Source organism: Girardinichthys multiradiatus, chromosome 24, assembly GCF_021462225.1.
Source record: "Girardinichthys multiradiatus isolate DD_20200921_A chromosome 24, DD_fGirMul_XY1, whole genome shotgun sequence".
NCBI lineage: Eukaryota > Metazoa > Chordata > Actinopteri > Cyprinodontiformes > Goodeidae > Girardinichthys > Girardinichthys multiradiatus.
The window spans coordinates 7,613,890-7,629,534 of NC_061816.1; the positions used below are offsets into that span (position 1 = coordinate 7,613,890).

Sequence of the window (15,645 nt, forward strand, 5' to 3'; positions counted from 1 at the left end):
ATTGTCGCCAGTGCTAGATCAAGCTTCTCAAATCCTTATGCTCTGACGTTGTGATTAGATGTGGAGACCTGGCCTTTCTTCCAGGCTATCACACCTTCTGTCTTTGTGGTTGTACGCAATACAGTTCAGCATTGGTGTTTCAGTGGTAGAATTCTCGCCTGCCACGCGGGAGGCCCGGGTTCGATTCCTGGCCAATGCATTTCTGTTCTCTCACGGAGCTCAACTAAGTTCTTTGTTTGAAAATAAATGCTCATCAACCCTACACCACCAAAGAACTGCCTCGGGTTTAGCTGTCCAGGCTTGTTGCTCCTTCAAGATACCTAGGTGGTTTTAAACCATGTTCCAAGCTCCAGTCCGAACAATTCTATCTTAGTATCATCACAGCTGTCCCGTAAAGGCCTCAGAGATTTATTGAAAGATCATCAATAAACAGCCTAGAGAAGACCAAGAGACATAGTAGACAGGCCAGGGAAAAAGCTCTGAAAAACTTTCAATCCAACTTTATTTATAGAGGGCTTTCCAAACAGTCAAGCGTAACACAAAGTGCTTTACAAAGGTTAAAAAGAGAGGGACAGAGAATGGCCTGAGCGGCCTCATTCAATTCAACGTGTTCTAAATGCTACGGACGTCATACAGGCCAATATTTTTGTTGGATCGTATGCCGAATCGGATTTTGGATTTTTTGGCCGTCATTAACTGAGTAGCTGCCTGGTGGATTGTGGGCAGGTAAATATCCCACAAAATCTATTCATGTTAGCTACAAAGTCATAACCCCCATTAATGTTTATCCAAATAAAAACTGTATTAGATGAGTTTAGATAATTCAGGAATGAAAGTAAACGTAACTTTCCTTCGACATTCACTCGCACTTAAGCTAGCTGCAACATTCAAAGGTAATTATCGACTGAGTGAAGATGTTTTTGTTTCTTTTTATTTCCCTCCTAATATGAGGTCTATGTCACAAAAGGAACTGCTCTCCCCGTCGGGGAATCGGACCCCGGTCTCCCGCGTGACAAGTGGGGATACTCACCACTATACTAACGAGGAGTCGAGAACAGAGCGGCTGAGGTGGATTGTCGCCAGTGCTAGATCAAGCTTCTCAAATCCTTATGCTCTGACGTTGTGATTAGATGTGGAGACCTGGCCTTTCTTCCAGGCTATCACACCTTCTGTCTTTGTGGTTGTACGCAATACAGTTCAGCATTGGTGTTTCAGTGGTAGAATTCTCGCCTGCCATGCGGGAGGCCCGGGTTCGATTCCCGGCCAATGCATTTCTGTTCTCTCACGGAGCTCAACTAAGTTCTTTGTTTGAAAACAAATGCTCATCAACCCTACACCACCAAAGAACTGCCTCGGGTTTAGCTGTCCAGGCTTGTTGCTCCTTCAAGATACCTAGGTGGTTTTAAACCATGTTCCAAGCTCCAGTCCGAACAATTCTATCTTAGTATCATCACAGCTGTCCCGTAAAGGCCTCAGAGATTTATTGAAAGATCATCAATAAACAGCCTAGAGAAGACCAAGAGACATAGTAGACAGGCCAGGGAAAAAGCTCTGAAAAACTTTCAATCCAACTTTATTTATAGAGGGCTTTCCAAACAGTCAAGTGTAACACAAAGTGCTTTACAAAGGTTAAAAAGAGAGGGACAGAGAATGGCCTGAGCGGCCTCATTCAATTCAACGTGTTCTAAATGCTACGGACGTCATACAGGCCAATTTATTGTTGGATCGTATGCCGAATCGGATTTTGGATTTTTTGGCCGTCATTAACTGAGTAGCTGCCTGGTGGATTGTGGGCAGGTAACAATCCCACAAAATCTATTCATGTTAGCTACAAAGTCATAACCCCCATTAATGTTTATCCAAATAAAAACTGTATTAGATGAGTTTAGATAATTCAGGAATGAAAGTAAACGTAACTTTCCTTCGACATTCACTCGCACTTAAGCTAGCTGCAACATTCAAAGGTAATTATCGACTGAGTGAAGATGTTTTTATTTCTTTTTATTTCCCTCCTAATATGAGGTCTATGTCACAAAAGGAACTGCTCTCCCCGTCGGGGAATCGGACCCCGGTCTCCCGCATGACAGGCGGGGATACTCACCACTATACTAACGAGGAGTCGAGAACAGAGCGGCTGAGGTGGATTGTCGCCAGTGCTAGATCAAGCTTCTCAAATCCTTATGCTCTGACGTTGTGATTAGATGTGGAGACCTGGCCTTTCTTCCAGGCTATCACACCTTCTGTCTTTGTGGTTGTACGCAATACAGTTCAGCATTGGTGTTTCAGTGGTAGAATTCTCGCCTGCCACGCGGGAGGCCTGGTTCAATTCCTGGCCAATGCATTTCTGTTCTCTCACGGAGCTCAACTAAGTTCTTTGTTTGAAAATAAATGCTCATCAACCCTACACCACCAAAGAACTGCCTCGGGTTTAGCTGTCCAGGCTTGTTGCTCCTTCAAGATACCTAGGTGGTTTTAAACCATGTTCCAAGCTCCAGTCCGAACAATTCTATCTTAGTATCATCACAGCTGTCCCGTAAAGGCCTCAGAGATTTATTGAAAGATCATCAATAAACAGCCTAGAGAAGACCAAGAGACATAGTAGACAGGCCAGGGAAAAAGCTCTGAAAAACTTTCAATCCAACTTTATTTATAGAGGGCTTTCCAAACAGTCAAGCTTAACACAAAGTGCTTTACAAAGGTTAAAAAGAGAGGGACAGAGAATGGCCTGAGCGGCCTCATTCAATTCAACGTGTTCTAAATGCTACGGACGTCATACAGGCCAATTTATTGTTGGATCGTATGCCGAATCGGATTTTGGATTTTTTGGCCGTCATTAACTGAGTAGCTGCCTGGTGGATTGTGGGCAGGTAACAATCCCACAAAATCTATTCATGTTAGCTACAAAGTCATAACCCCCATTAATGTTTATCCAAATAAAAACTGTATTAGATGAGTTTAGATAATTCAGGAATGAAAGTAAACGTAACTTTCCTTCGACATTCACTCGCACTTAAGCTAGCTGCAACATTCAAAGCTAATTATCGACTGAGTGAAGATGTTTTTATTTCTTTTTATTTCCCTCCTAATATGAGGTCTATGTCACAAAAGGAACTGCTCTCCCCGTCGGGGAATCGGACCCCGGTCTACCGCGTGACAGGCGGGGATACTCACCACTATACTAACGAGGAGTCGAGAACAGAGCGGCTGAGGTGGATTGTCGCCAGTGCCAGATCAAGCTTCTCAAATCCTTATGCTCTGACGTTGTGATTAGATGTGGAGACCTGGCCTTTCTTCCAGGCTATCACACCTTCTGTCTTTGTGGTTGTACGCAATACAGTTCAGCATTGGTGTTTCAGTGGTAGAATTCTCGCCTGCCACGTGGGAGGCCCGGGTTCGATTCCCGGCCAATGCATTTCTGTTCTCTCATGGAGCTCAACTAAGTTCTTTATTTGAAAACAAATGCTCATCAACCCTACACCACCAAAGAACTGCCTCGGGTTTAGCTGTCCAGGCTTGTTGCTCCTTCAAGATACCTAGGTGGTTTTAAACCATGTTCCAAGCTCCAGTCCGAACAATTCTATCTTAGTATCATCACAGCTGTCCCGTAAAGGCCTCAGAGATTTATTGAAAGATCATCAATAAACAGCCTAGAGAAGACCAAGAGACATAGTAGACAGGCCAGGAAAAAAGCTCTGAAAAACTTTCAATCCAACTTTATTTATAGAGGGCTTTCCAAACAGTCAAGCTTAACACAAAGTGCTTTACAAAGGTTAAAAAGAGAGGGACAGAGAATGGCCTGAGCGGCCTCATTCAATTCAACGTGTTCTAAATGCTACGGACGTCATACAGGCCAATTTATTGTTGGATCGTATGCCGAATCGGATTTTGGATTTTTTGGCCGTCATTAACTGAGTAGCTGCCTGGTGGATTGTGGGCAGGTAACAATCCCACAAAATCTATTCATGTTAGCTACAAAGTCATAACCCCCATTAATGTTTATCCAAATAAAAACTGTATTAGATGAGTTTAGATAATTCAGGAATGAAAGTAAACGTAACTTTCCTTCGACATTCACTCGCACTTAAGCTAGCTGCAACATTCAAAGGTAATTATCGACTGAGTGAAGACTGTTTTTATTTCTTTTTATTTCCCTCCTAATATGAGGTCTATGTCACAAAAGGAACTGCTCTCCCCGTCGGGGAATCGGACCCCGGTCTACCGCGTGACAGGCGGGGATACTCACCACTATACTAACGAGGAGTCGAGAACAGAGCGGCTGAGGTGGATTGTCGCCAGTGCCTAGATCAAGCTTCTCAAATCCTTATGCTCTGACGTTGTGATTAGATGTGGAGACCTGGCCTTTCTTCCAGGCTATCACACCTTCTGTCTTTGTGGTTGTACGCAATACAGTTCAGCATTGGTGTTTCAGTGGTAGAATTCTCGCCTGCCACGCGGGAGGCCCGGGTTCGATTCCTGGCCAATGCATTTCTGTTCTCTCACGGAGCTCAACTAAGTTCTTTGTTTGAAAATAAGTGCTCATCAACCCTACACCACCAAAGAACTGCCTCGGGTTTAGCTGTCCAGGCTTGTTGCTCCTTCAAGATACCTAGGTGGTTTTAAACCATGTTCCAAGCTCCAGTCCGAACAATTCTACCTTAGTATTATCACAGCTGTCCCGTAAAGGCCTCAGAGATTTATTGAAAGATCATCAATAAACAGCCTAGAGAAGACCAAGAGACATAGTAGACAGGCCAGGGAAAAATCTCTGAAAAACTTTCAATCCAACTTTATTTATAGAGGGCTTTCCAAACAGTCAAGCGTAACACAAAGTGCTTTACAAAGGTTAAAAAGAGAGGGACAGAGAATGGCCTGAGCGGCCCCATTCAATTCAACGTGTTCTAAATGCTACGGACGTCATACAGGCCAATTTTTGGTTGGATCGTATGCCGAATCGGATTTTGGATTTTTTGGCCGTCATTAACTGAGTAGCTGCCTGGTGGATTGTGGGCAGGTAAATATCCCACAAAATCTATTCATGTTAGCTACAAAGTCATAACCCCCATTAATGTTTATCCAAATAAAAACTGTATTAGATGAGTTTAGATAATTCAGGAATGAAAGTAAACGTAACTTTCCTTCGATATTCACTCGCACTTAAGCTAGCTGCAACATTCAAAGGTAATTATCGACTGAGTGAAGATGTTTTTATTTCTTTTTATTTCCCTCCTAATATGAGGTCTATGTCACAAAAGGAAAAGCTCTCCCCGTCGGGGAATCGGACCCCGGTCTCCCGCGTGACAGGCGGGGATACTCACCACTATACTAACGAGGAGTCGAGAACAGAGCGGCTGAGGTGGATTGTCGCCAGTGCTAGATCAAGCTTCTCAAATCCTTATGCTCTGACGTTGTGATTAGATGTGGAGACCTGGCCTTTCTTCCAGGCTATCACACCTTCTGTCTTTGTGGTTGTACACAATACAGTTCAGCATTGGTGTTTCAGTTGTAGAATTCTCGCCTGCCACGCGGGAGGCCTTTGTTCGATTCCCGGCCAATGCATTTCTGTTCTCTCACGGAGCTCAACTAAGTTCTTTGTTTGAAAATAAATGCTCATCAACCCTACACCACCAAAGAACTGCCTCGGGTTTAGCTGTCCAGGCTTGTTGCTCCTTCAAGATACCTAGGTGGTTTTAAACCATGTTCCAAGCTCCAGTCCAAACAATTCTATCTTAGTATCATCACAGCTGTCCCGTAAAGGCCTCAGAGATTTATTGAAAGATCATCAATAAACAGCCTAGAGAAGACCAAGAGACATAGTAGACAGGCCAGGAAAAAAGCTCTGAAAAACTTTCAATCCAACTTTATTTATAGAGGGCTTTCCAAACAGTCAAGCGTAACACAAAGTGCTTTACAAAGGTTAAAAAGAGAGGGACAGAGAATGGCCTGAGCGGCCTCATTCAATTCAACGTGTTCTAATTGCTACGGACGTCATACAGGCCAATTGTTTTGTAGGATCGTATGCCGAATCGGATTTTGGATTTTTTGGCCGTCATTAACTGAGTAGCTGCCTGGTGGATTGTGGGCAGGTAAATATCCCACAAAATCTATTCATGTTAGCTACAAAGTCATAACCCCCATTAATGTTTATCCAAATAAAAACGGTATTAGATGAGTTTAGATAATTCAGGAATGAAAGTAAACGTAAATTTCCTTCGACATTCACTCGCACTTAAGCTAGCTGCAACATTCAAAGCTAATTATCGACTGAGTGAAGATGTTTTTATTTCTTTTTATTTCCCTCCTAATATGAGGTCTATGTCACAAAAGGAACTGCTCTCCCCGTCGGGGAATCGGACCCCGGTCTCCCGCGTGACAGGCAGGGATACTCAACACTATACTAACGAGGAGTCGAGAACAGAGTGGCTGAGGTGGATTGTCGCCAGTGCCAGATCAAGCTTCTCAAATCCTTATGCTCTGACGTTGTGATTAGATGTGGAGACCTGGCCTTTCTTCCAGGCTATCACACCTTCTGTCTTTGTGGTTGTACGCAATACAGTTCAGCATTGGTGTTTCAGTGGTAGAATTCTCGCCTGCCACGCGGGAGGCCCGGGTTCGATTCCTGGCCAATGCATTTCTGTTCTCTCACGGAGCTCAACTAAGTTCTTTGTTTGAAAATAAATGCTCATCAACCCTACACCACCAAAGAACTGCCTCGGGTTTAGCTGTCCAGGCTTGTTGCTCCTTCAAGATACCTAGGTGGTTTTAAACCATGTTCCAAGCTCCAGTCCGAACAATTCTATCTTAGTATTATCACAGCTGTCCCGTAAAGGCCTCAGAGATTTATTGAAAGATCATCAATAAACAGCCTAGAGAAGACCAAGAGACATAGTAGACAGGCCAGGGAAAAATCTCTGAAAAACTTTCAATCCAACTTTATTTATAGAGGGCTTTCCAAACAGTCAAGCGTAACACAAAGTGCTTTACAAAGGTTAAAAAGAGAGGGACAGACATTGTCACAGAGAATGGCCTGAGCGGCCTCATTCAATTCAACGTGTTCTAAATGTTACGGACGTCATACAGGCCAATTTATTGTTGGATCGTATGCCGAATCGGATTTTGGATTTTTTGGCCGTCATTAACTGAGTAGCTGCCTGGTGGATTGTGGGCAGGTAACAATCCCACAAAATCTATTCATGTTAGCTACAAAGTCATAACCCCCATTAATGTTTATCCAAATAAAAACTGTATTAGATGAGTTTAGATAATTCAGGAATGAAAGTAAACGTAACTTTCCTTCGACATTCACTCGCACTTAAGCTAGCTGCAACATTCAAAGGTAATTATCGACTGAGTGAAGATGTTTTTATTTCTTTTTATTTCCCTCCTAATATGAGGTCTATGTCACAAAAGGAACTGCTCTCCCCGTCGGGGAATCGGACCCCTGTCTCCCGCGTGACAGGCGGGGATACTCACCACTATACTAACGAGGAGTCGAGAACAGAGCGGCTGAGGTGGATTGTCGCCAGTGCTAGATCAAGCTTCTCAAATCCTTATGCTCTGACGTTGTGATTAGATGTGGAGACCTGGCCTTTCTTCCAGGCTATCACACCTTCTGTCTTTGTGGTTGTACACAATACAGTTCAGCATTGGTGTTTCAGTTGTAGAATTCTCGCCTGCCACGCGGGAGGCCTTTGTTCGATTCCCGGCCAATGCATTTCTGTTCTCTCACGGAGCTCAACTAAGTTCTTTGTTTGAAAATAAATGCTCATCAACCCTACACCACCAAAGAACTGCCTCGGGTTTAGCTGTCCAGGCTTGTTGCTCCTTCAAGATACCTAGGTGGTTTTAAACCATGTTCCAAACTCCAGTCCGAACAATTCTATCTTAGTATTATCACAGCTGTCCCGTAAAGGCCTCAGAGATTTATTGAAAGATCATCAATAAACAGCCTAGAGAAGACCAAGAGACATAGTAGACAGGCCAGGGAAAAAGCTCTGAAAAACTTTCAATCCAACTTTATTTATAGAGGGCTTTCCAAACAGTCAAGTGTAACACAAAGTGCTTTACAAAGGTTAAAAAGAGAGGGACAGAGAATGGCCTGAGCGGCCTCATTCAATTCAACGTGTTCTAAATGCTACGGACGTCATACAGGCCAATGTTTTTGTTGGATCGTATGCCGAATCGGATTTTGGATTTTTTGGCCGTCATTAACTGAGTAGCTGCCTGGTGGATTGTGGGCAGGTAACAATCCCACAAAATCTATTCATGTTAGCTACAAAGTCATAACCCCCATTAATGTTTATCCAAATAAAAACTGTATTAGATGAGTTTAGATAATTCAGGAATGAAAGTAAACGTAACTTTCCTTCGACATTCACTCGCACTTAAGCTAGCTGCAACATTCAAAGGTAATTATCGACTGAGTGAAGACGTTTTTATTTCTTTTTATTTCCCTCCTAATATGAGGTCTATGTCACAAAAGGAACTGCTCTCCCCGTCGGGGAATCGGACCCCGGTCTACCGCGTGACAGGCGGGGATCCTCACCACTATACTAACGAGGAGTCGAGAACAGAGCGGCCGAGGTGGATTGTCGCCAGTGCCAGATCAAGCTTCTCAAATCCTTATGCTCTGACGTTGTGATTAGATGTGGAGACCTGGCCTTTCTTCCAGGCTATCACAACTTCTGTCTTTGTGGTTGTATGCAATACAGTTCAGCATTGGTGTTTCAGTGGTAGAATTCTCGCCTGCCACGTGGGAGGCCCGGGTTCGATTCCCGGCCAATGCATTTCTGTTCTCTCATGGAGCTCAACTAAGTTCTTTATTTGAAAACAAATGCTCATCAACCCTACACCACCAAAGAACTGCCTCGGGTTTAGCTGTCCAGGCTTGTTGCTCCTTCAAGATACCTAGGTGGTTTTAAACCATGTTCCAAGCTCCAGTCCGAACAATTCTATCTTAGTATCATCACAGCTGTCCCGTAAAGGCCTCAGAGATTTATTGAAAGATCATCAATAAACAGCCTAGAGAAGACCAAGAGACATAGTAGACAGGCCAGGGAAAAAGCTCTGAAAAACTTTCAATCCAACTTTATTTATAGAGGGCTTTCCAAACAGTCAAGCGTAACACAAAGTGCTTTACAAAGGTTAAAAAGAGAGGGACAGACATTATCACAGAGAATGGCCTGAGCGGCCCCATTCAATTCAACGTGTTCTAAATGCTACGGACGTCATACAGGCCAATTTATTGTTGGATCGTATGCCGAATCGGATTTTGGATTTTTTGGCCGTCATTAACTGAGTAGCTGCCTGGTGGATTGTGGGCAGGTAACAATCCCACAAAATCTATTCATGTTAGCTACAAAGTCATAACCCCCATTAATATTTATCCAAATAAAAACTGTATTAGATGAGTTTAGATAATTCAGGAATGAAAGTAAACGTAACTTTCCTTCGATATTCACTCGCACTTAAGCTAGCTGCAACATTCAAAGGTAATTATCGACTGAGTGAAGACGTTTTTATTTCTTTTTATTTCCCTCCTAATATGAGGTCTATGTCACAAAAGGAACTGCTCTCCCCGTCGGGGAATCGGACCCCGGTCTACCGCGTGACAGGCGGGGATCCTCACCACTATACTAACGAGGAGTCGAGAACAGAGCGGCTGAGGTGGATTGTCGCCAGTGCCAGATCAAGCTTCTCAAATCCTTATGCTCTGACGTTGTGATTAGATGTGGAGACCTGGCCTTTCTTCCAGGCTATCACAACTTCTGTCTTTGTGGTTGTATGCAATACAGTTCAGCATTGGTGTTTCAGTGGTAGAATTCTCGCCTGCCACGCGGGAGGCCCGGGTTCGATTCCTGGCCAATGCATTTCTAGTTCTCTCACGGAGCTCAACTAAGTTCTTTGTTTGAAAATAAATGCTCATCAACCCTACACCACCAAAGAACTGCCTCGGGTTTAGCTGTACCAGGCTTGTTGCTCCTTCAAGATACCTAGGTGGTTTTAAACCATGTTCCAAGCTCCAGTCCGAACAATTCTATCTTAGTATCATCACAGCTGTCCCGTAAAGGCCTCAGAGATTTATTGAAAGATCATCAATAAACAGCCTAGAGAAGACCAAGAGACATAGTAGACAGGCCAGGAAAAAAGCTCTGAAAAACTTTCAATCCAACTTTATTTATAGAGGACTTTCCAAACAGTCAAGCGTAACACAAGGTGCTTTACAAAGGTTAAAAAGAGAGGGACAGACATTGTCACAGAGAATGGCCTGAGCGGCCTCATTCAATTCAACGTGTTCTAAATGCTACGGACGTCATACAGGCCAATTTTTTGTTGAATCGTATGCCGAATCGGATTTTGGATTTTTTGGCCGTCATTAACTGAGTAGCTGCCTGGTGGATTGTGGGCAGGTAACAATCCCACAAAATCTATTCATGTTAGCTACAAAGTCATAACCCCCATTAATGTTTATCCAAATAAAAACTGTATTAGATGAGTTTAGATAATTCAGGAATGAAAGTAAACGTAACTTTCCTTCGACATTCACTCGCACTTAAGCTAGCTGCAACATTCAAAGGTAATTATCGACTGAGTGAAGACTGTTTTTATTTCTTTTTATTTCCCTCCTAATATGAGGTCTATGTCACAAAAGGAAAAGCTCTCCCCGTCGGGGAATCGGACCCCGGTCTCCCGCGTGACAGGCGGGGATACTCACCACTATACTAACGAGGAGTCGAGAACAGAGCGGCTGAGGTGGATTGTCGCCAGTGCTAGATCAAGCTTCTCAAATCCTTATGCTCTGACGTTGTGATTAGATGTGGAGACCTGGCCTTTCTTCCAGGCTATCACACCTTCTGTCTTTGTGGTTGTACGCAATACAGTTCAGCATTGGTGTTTCAGTTGTAGAATTCTCGCCTGCCACGCGGGAGGCCTTTGTTCGATTCCCGGCCAATGCATTTCTGTTCTCTCACGGAGCTCAACTAAGTTCTTTGTTTGAAAATAAATGCTCATCAACCCTACACCACCAAAGAACTGCCTCGGGTTTAGCTGACCAGTCCGAACAATTCTATCTTAGTATCATCACAGCTGTCCCGTAAAGGCCTCAGAGATTTATTGAAAGATCATCAATAAACAGCCTAGAGAAGACCAAGAGACATAGTAGACAGGCCAGGGAAAAAGCTCTGAAAAACTTTCAATCCAACTTTATTTATAGAGGGCTTTCCAAACAGTCAAGCGTAACACAAAGTGCTTTACAAAGGTTAAAAAGAGAGGGACAGAGAATGGCCTGAGTGGCCTCATTCAATTCAACGTGTTCTAAATGCTACGGACGTCATACAGGCCAATTTTTTGTTGGATCGTATGCCGAATCGGATTTTGGATTTTTTGGCCGTCATTAACTGAGTAGCTGCCTGGTGGATTGTGGGCAGGTAACAATCCCACAAAATCTATTCATGTTAGCTACAAAGTCATAACCCCCATTAATGTTTATCCAAATAAAAACTGTATTAGATGAGTTTAGATAATTCAGGAATGAAAGTAAACGTAACTTTCCTTCGACATTCACTCGCACTTAAGCTAGCTGCAACATTCAAAGGTAATTATCGACTGAGTGAAGACGTTTTTATTTCTTTTTATTTCCCTCCTAATATGAGGTCTATGTCACAAAAGGAACTGCTCTCCCCGTCGGGGAATCGGACCCCGGTCTACCGCGTGACAGGCGGGGATCCTCACCACTATACTAACGAGGAGTCGAGAACAGAGCGGCTGAGGTGGATTGTCGCCAGTGCCAGATCAAGCTTCTCAAATCCTTATGCTCTGACGTTGTGATTAGATGTGGAGACCTGGCCTTTCTTCCAGGCTATCACAACTTCTGTCTTTGTGGTTGTATGCAACACAGTTCAGCATTGGTGTTTCAGTGGTAGAATTCTCGCCTGCCACGTGGGAGGCCCGGGTTCGATTCCTGGCCAATACATTTCTATTCTCTCATGGAGCTCAACTAAGTTCTTTGTTTGAAAATAAATGCTCATCAACCCTACACCACCAAAGAACTGCCTCGGGTTTAGCTGTCCAGGCTTGTTGCTCCTTCAAGATACCTAGGTGGTTTTAAACCATGTTCCAAGCTCCAGTCCGAACAATTCTATCTTAGTATCATCACAGCTGTCCTGTGAAGGCCTCAGAGATTTATTGAAAGATCATCAATAAACAGCCTAGAGAAGACCAAGAGACATAGTAGACAGGCCAGGGAAAAAGCTCTGAAAAACTTTCAATCCAACTTTATTTATAGAGGGCTTTCCAAACAGTCAAGCGTAACACAAAGTGCTTTACAAAGGTTAAAAAGAGAGGGACAGACATTATCACAGAGAATGGCCTGAGCGGCCCCATCCAATTCAACGTGTTCTAAATGCTACGGACGTCATACAGGCCAATTTATTGTTGGATCGTATGCCGAATCGGATTTTGGATTTTTTGGCCGTCATTCACTGAGTAGCTGCCTGGTGGATTGTGGGCAGGTAACAATCCCACAAAATCTATTCATGTTAGCTACAAAGTCATAACCCCCATTAATGTTTATCCAAATAAAAACTATATTAGATGAGTTTAGATAATTCAGGAATGAAAGTAAACGTAACTTTCCTTCGACATTGACTCGCACTTAAGCTAGCTGCAACATTCAAAGGTAATTATCGACTGAGTGAAGACGTTTTTATTTCTTTTTATTTCCCTCCTAATATGAGGTCTATGTCACAAAAGGAACTGCTCTCCCCGTCGGGGAATCGGACCCCGGTCTACCGCGTGACAGGCGGGGATCCTCACCACTATACTAACGAGGAGTCGAGAACAGAGCGGCTGAGGTGGATTGTCGCCAGTGCCAGATCAAGCTTCTCAAATCCTTATGCTCTGACGTTGTGATTAGATGTGGAGACCTGGCCTTTCTTCCAGGCTATCACAACTTCTGTCTTTGTGGTTGTATGCAATACAGTTCAGCATTGGTGTTTCAGTGGTAGAATTCTCGCCTGTCACGTGGGAGGCCCGGGTTCGATTCCTGGCCAATGCATTTCTATTCTGTCACGGAGCTCAACTAAGTTCTTTATTTGAAAACAAATGCTCATCAACCCTACACCACCAAAGAACTGCCTCGGGTTTAGCTGTCCAGGCTTGTTGCTCCTTCAAGATACCTAGGTGGTTTTAAACCATGTTCCAAGCTCCAGTCCGAACAATTCTATCTTAGTATCATCACAGCTGTCCCGTAAAGGCCTCAGAGATTTATTGAAAGATCATCAATAAACAGCCTAGAGAAGACCAAGAGACATAGTAGACAGGCCAGGGAAAAAGCTCTGAAAAACTTTCAATCCAACTTTATTTATAGAGGGCTTTCCAAACAGTCAAGCGTAACACAAAGTGCTTTACAAAGGTTAAAAAGAGAGGGACAGAGAATGGCCTGAGCGGCCTCATTCAATTCAACGTGTTCTAAATGCTACGGACGTCATACAGGCCAATTTATTGTTGGATCGTATGCCGAATCGGATTTTGGATTTTTTGGCCGTCATTAACTGAGTAGCTGCCTGGTGGATTGTGGGCAGGTAACAATCCCACAAAATCTATTCATGTTAGCTACAAAGTCATAACCCCCATTAATGTTTATCCAAATAAAAACTGTATTAGATGAGTTTAGATAATTCAGGAATGAAAGTAAACGTAACTTTCCTTCGACATTCACTCGCACTTAAGCTAGCTGCAACATTCAAAGGTAATTATCGACTGAGTGAAGACGTTTTTATTTCTTTTTATTTCCCTCCTAATATGAGGTCTATGTCACAAAAGGAACTGCTCTCCCCGTCGGGGAATCGGACCCCGGTCTACCGCGTGACAGGCGGGGATCCTCACCACTATACTAACGAGGAGTCGAGAACAGAGCGGCCGAGGTGGATTGTCGCCAGTGCCAGATCAAGCTTCTCAAATCCTTATGCTCTGACGTTGTGATTAGATGTGGAGACCTGGCCTTTCTTCCAGGCTATCACAACTTCTGTCTTTGTGGTTGTATGCAATACAGTTCAGCATTGGTGTTTCAGTGGTAGAATTCTCGCCTGTCACGTGGGAGGCCCGGGTTCGATTCCTGGCCAATGCATTTCTATTCTGTCACGGAGCTCAACTAAGTTCTTTATTTGAAAACAAATGCTCATCAACCCTACACCACCAAAGAACTGCCTCGGGTTTAGCTGTCCAGGCTTGTTGCTCCTTCAAGATACCTAGGTGGTTTTAAACCATGTTCCAAGCTCCAGTCCGAACAATTCTATCTTAGTATCATCACAGCTGTCCCGTAAAGGCCTCAGAGATTTATTGAAAGATCATCAATAAACAGCCTAGAGAAGACCAAGAGACATAGTAGACAGGCCAGGGAAAAAGCTCTGAAAAACTTTCAATCCAACTTTATTTATAGAGGGCTTTCCAAACAGTCAAGTGTAACACAAAGTGCTTTACAAAGGTTAAAAAGAGAGGGACAGAGAATGGCCTGAGCGGCCTCATTCAATTCAACGTGTTCTAAATGCTACGGACGTCATACAGGCCAATTTATTGTTGGATCGTATGCCGAATCGGATTTTGGATTTTTTGGCCGTCATTAACTGAGTAGCTGCCTGGTGGATTGTGGGCAGGTAACAATCCCACAAAATCTATTCATGTTAGCTACAAAGTCATAACCCCCATTAATGTTTATCCAAATAAAAACTGTATTAGATGAGTTTAGATAATTCAGGAATGAAAGTAAACGTAACTTTCCTTCGACATTCACTCGCACTTAAGCTAGCTGCAACATTCAAAGGTAATTATCGACTGAGTGAAGACGTTTTTATTTCTTTTTATTTCCCTCCTAATATGAGGTCTATGTCACAAAAGGAACTGCTCTCCCCGTCGGGGAATCGGACCCCGGTCTACCGCGTGACAGGCGGGGATCCTCACCACTATACTAACGAGGAGTCGAGAACAGAGCGGCCGAGGTGGATTGTCGCCAGTGCCAGATCAAGCTTCTCAAATCCTTATGCTCTGACGTTGTGATTAGATGTGGAGACCTGGCCTTTCTTCCAGGCTATCACAACTTCTGTCTTTGTGGTTGTATGCAATACAGTTCAGCATTGGTGTTTCAGTGGTAGAATTCTCGCCTGCCACACGGGAGGCCCGGGTTTGATTCCTGGCCAATGCATTTCTATTCTCTCACGGAGCTCAACTAAGTTCTTTGTTTGAAAATAAATGCTCATCAACCCTACACCACCAAAGAACTGCCTCGGGTTTAGCTGACCAGGCTTGTTGCTCCTTCAAGATACCTAGGTGGTTTTAAACCATGTTCCAAGCTCCAGTCCGAACAATTCTATCTTAGTATCATCACAGCTGTCCCGTAAAGGCCTCAGAGATTTATTGAAAGATCATCAATAAACAGCCTAGAGAAGACCAAGAGACATAGTAGACAGGCCAGGGAAAAAGCTCTGAAAAACTTTCAATCCAACTTTATTTATAGAGGGCTTTCCAAACAGTCAAGCGTAACACAAAGTGCTTTACAAAGGTTAAAAAGAGAGGGACAGACATTATCACAGAGAATGGCCTGAGCGGCCTCATTCAATTCAACGTGTTCCAAATGCTACGGACGTCATACAGGCC

General features: G+C 43.6%; 14 non-coding genes across 14 annotated transcripts; 11 read left to right on the forward strand and 3 right to left on the reverse strand.

The window, feature by feature from the left end:
- Positions 1-128: 128 nt before the first annotated feature.
- Positions 129-199, forward strand: trnag-gcc. The gene has a single exon. It is a non-coding gene; the product is annotated as a tRNA-Gly (tRNA).
- Positions 200-1,200: 1,001 nt separating this feature from the next.
- Positions 1,201-1,271, forward strand: trnag-gcc. Its single transcript has one exon. It is a non-coding gene; the product is annotated as a tRNA-Gly (tRNA).
- Positions 1,272-2,046: 775 nt separating this feature from the next.
- Positions 2,047-2,118, reverse strand: trnad-guc. Its single transcript has one exon. It is a non-coding gene; the product is annotated as a tRNA-Asp (tRNA).
- A 153-nt stretch (positions 2,119-2,271) lies between these two features.
- trnag-gcc lies at positions 2,272-2,341 on the forward strand. The gene has a single exon. It is a non-coding gene; the product is annotated as a tRNA-Gly (tRNA).
- Positions 2,342-3,341: 1,000 nt separating this feature from the next.
- On the forward strand, positions 3,342-3,412 carry trnag-gcc. The gene has a single exon. It is a non-coding gene; the product is annotated as a tRNA-Gly (tRNA).
- A 1,002-nt stretch (positions 3,413-4,414) lies between these two features.
- On the forward strand, positions 4,415-4,485 carry trnag-gcc. The gene has a single exon. It is a non-coding gene; the product is annotated as a tRNA-Gly (tRNA).
- A 775-nt stretch (positions 4,486-5,260) lies between these two features.
- On the reverse strand, positions 5,261-5,332 carry trnad-guc. The gene has a single exon. It is a non-coding gene; the product is annotated as a tRNA-Asp (tRNA).
- A 1,225-nt stretch (positions 5,333-6,557) lies between these two features.
- On the forward strand, positions 6,558-6,628 carry trnag-gcc. Its single transcript has one exon. It is a non-coding gene; the product is annotated as a tRNA-Gly (tRNA).
- A 2,084-nt stretch (positions 6,629-8,712) lies between these two features.
- On the forward strand, positions 8,713-8,783 carry trnag-gcc. The gene has a single exon. It is a non-coding gene; the product is annotated as a tRNA-Gly (tRNA).
- Positions 8,784-9,795: 1,012 nt separating this feature from the next.
- Positions 9,796-9,866, forward strand: trnag-gcc. Its single transcript has one exon. It is a non-coding gene; the product is annotated as a tRNA-Gly (tRNA).
- Positions 9,867-10,656: 790 nt separating this feature from the next.
- Positions 10,657-10,728, reverse strand: trnad-guc. Its single transcript has one exon. It is a non-coding gene; the product is annotated as a tRNA-Asp (tRNA).
- Positions 10,729-11,897: 1,169 nt separating this feature from the next.
- Positions 11,898-11,968, forward strand: trnag-gcc. The gene has a single exon. It is a non-coding gene; the product is annotated as a tRNA-Gly (tRNA).
- Positions 11,969-12,980: 1,012 nt separating this feature from the next.
- trnad-guc lies at positions 12,981-13,051 on the forward strand. The gene has a single exon. It is a non-coding gene; the product is annotated as a tRNA-Asp (tRNA).
- Positions 13,052-14,051: 1,000 nt separating this feature from the next.
- Positions 14,052-14,122, forward strand: trnad-guc. The gene has a single exon. It is a non-coding gene; the product is annotated as a tRNA-Asp (tRNA).
- Positions 14,123-15,645: the final 1,523 nt, after the last annotated feature.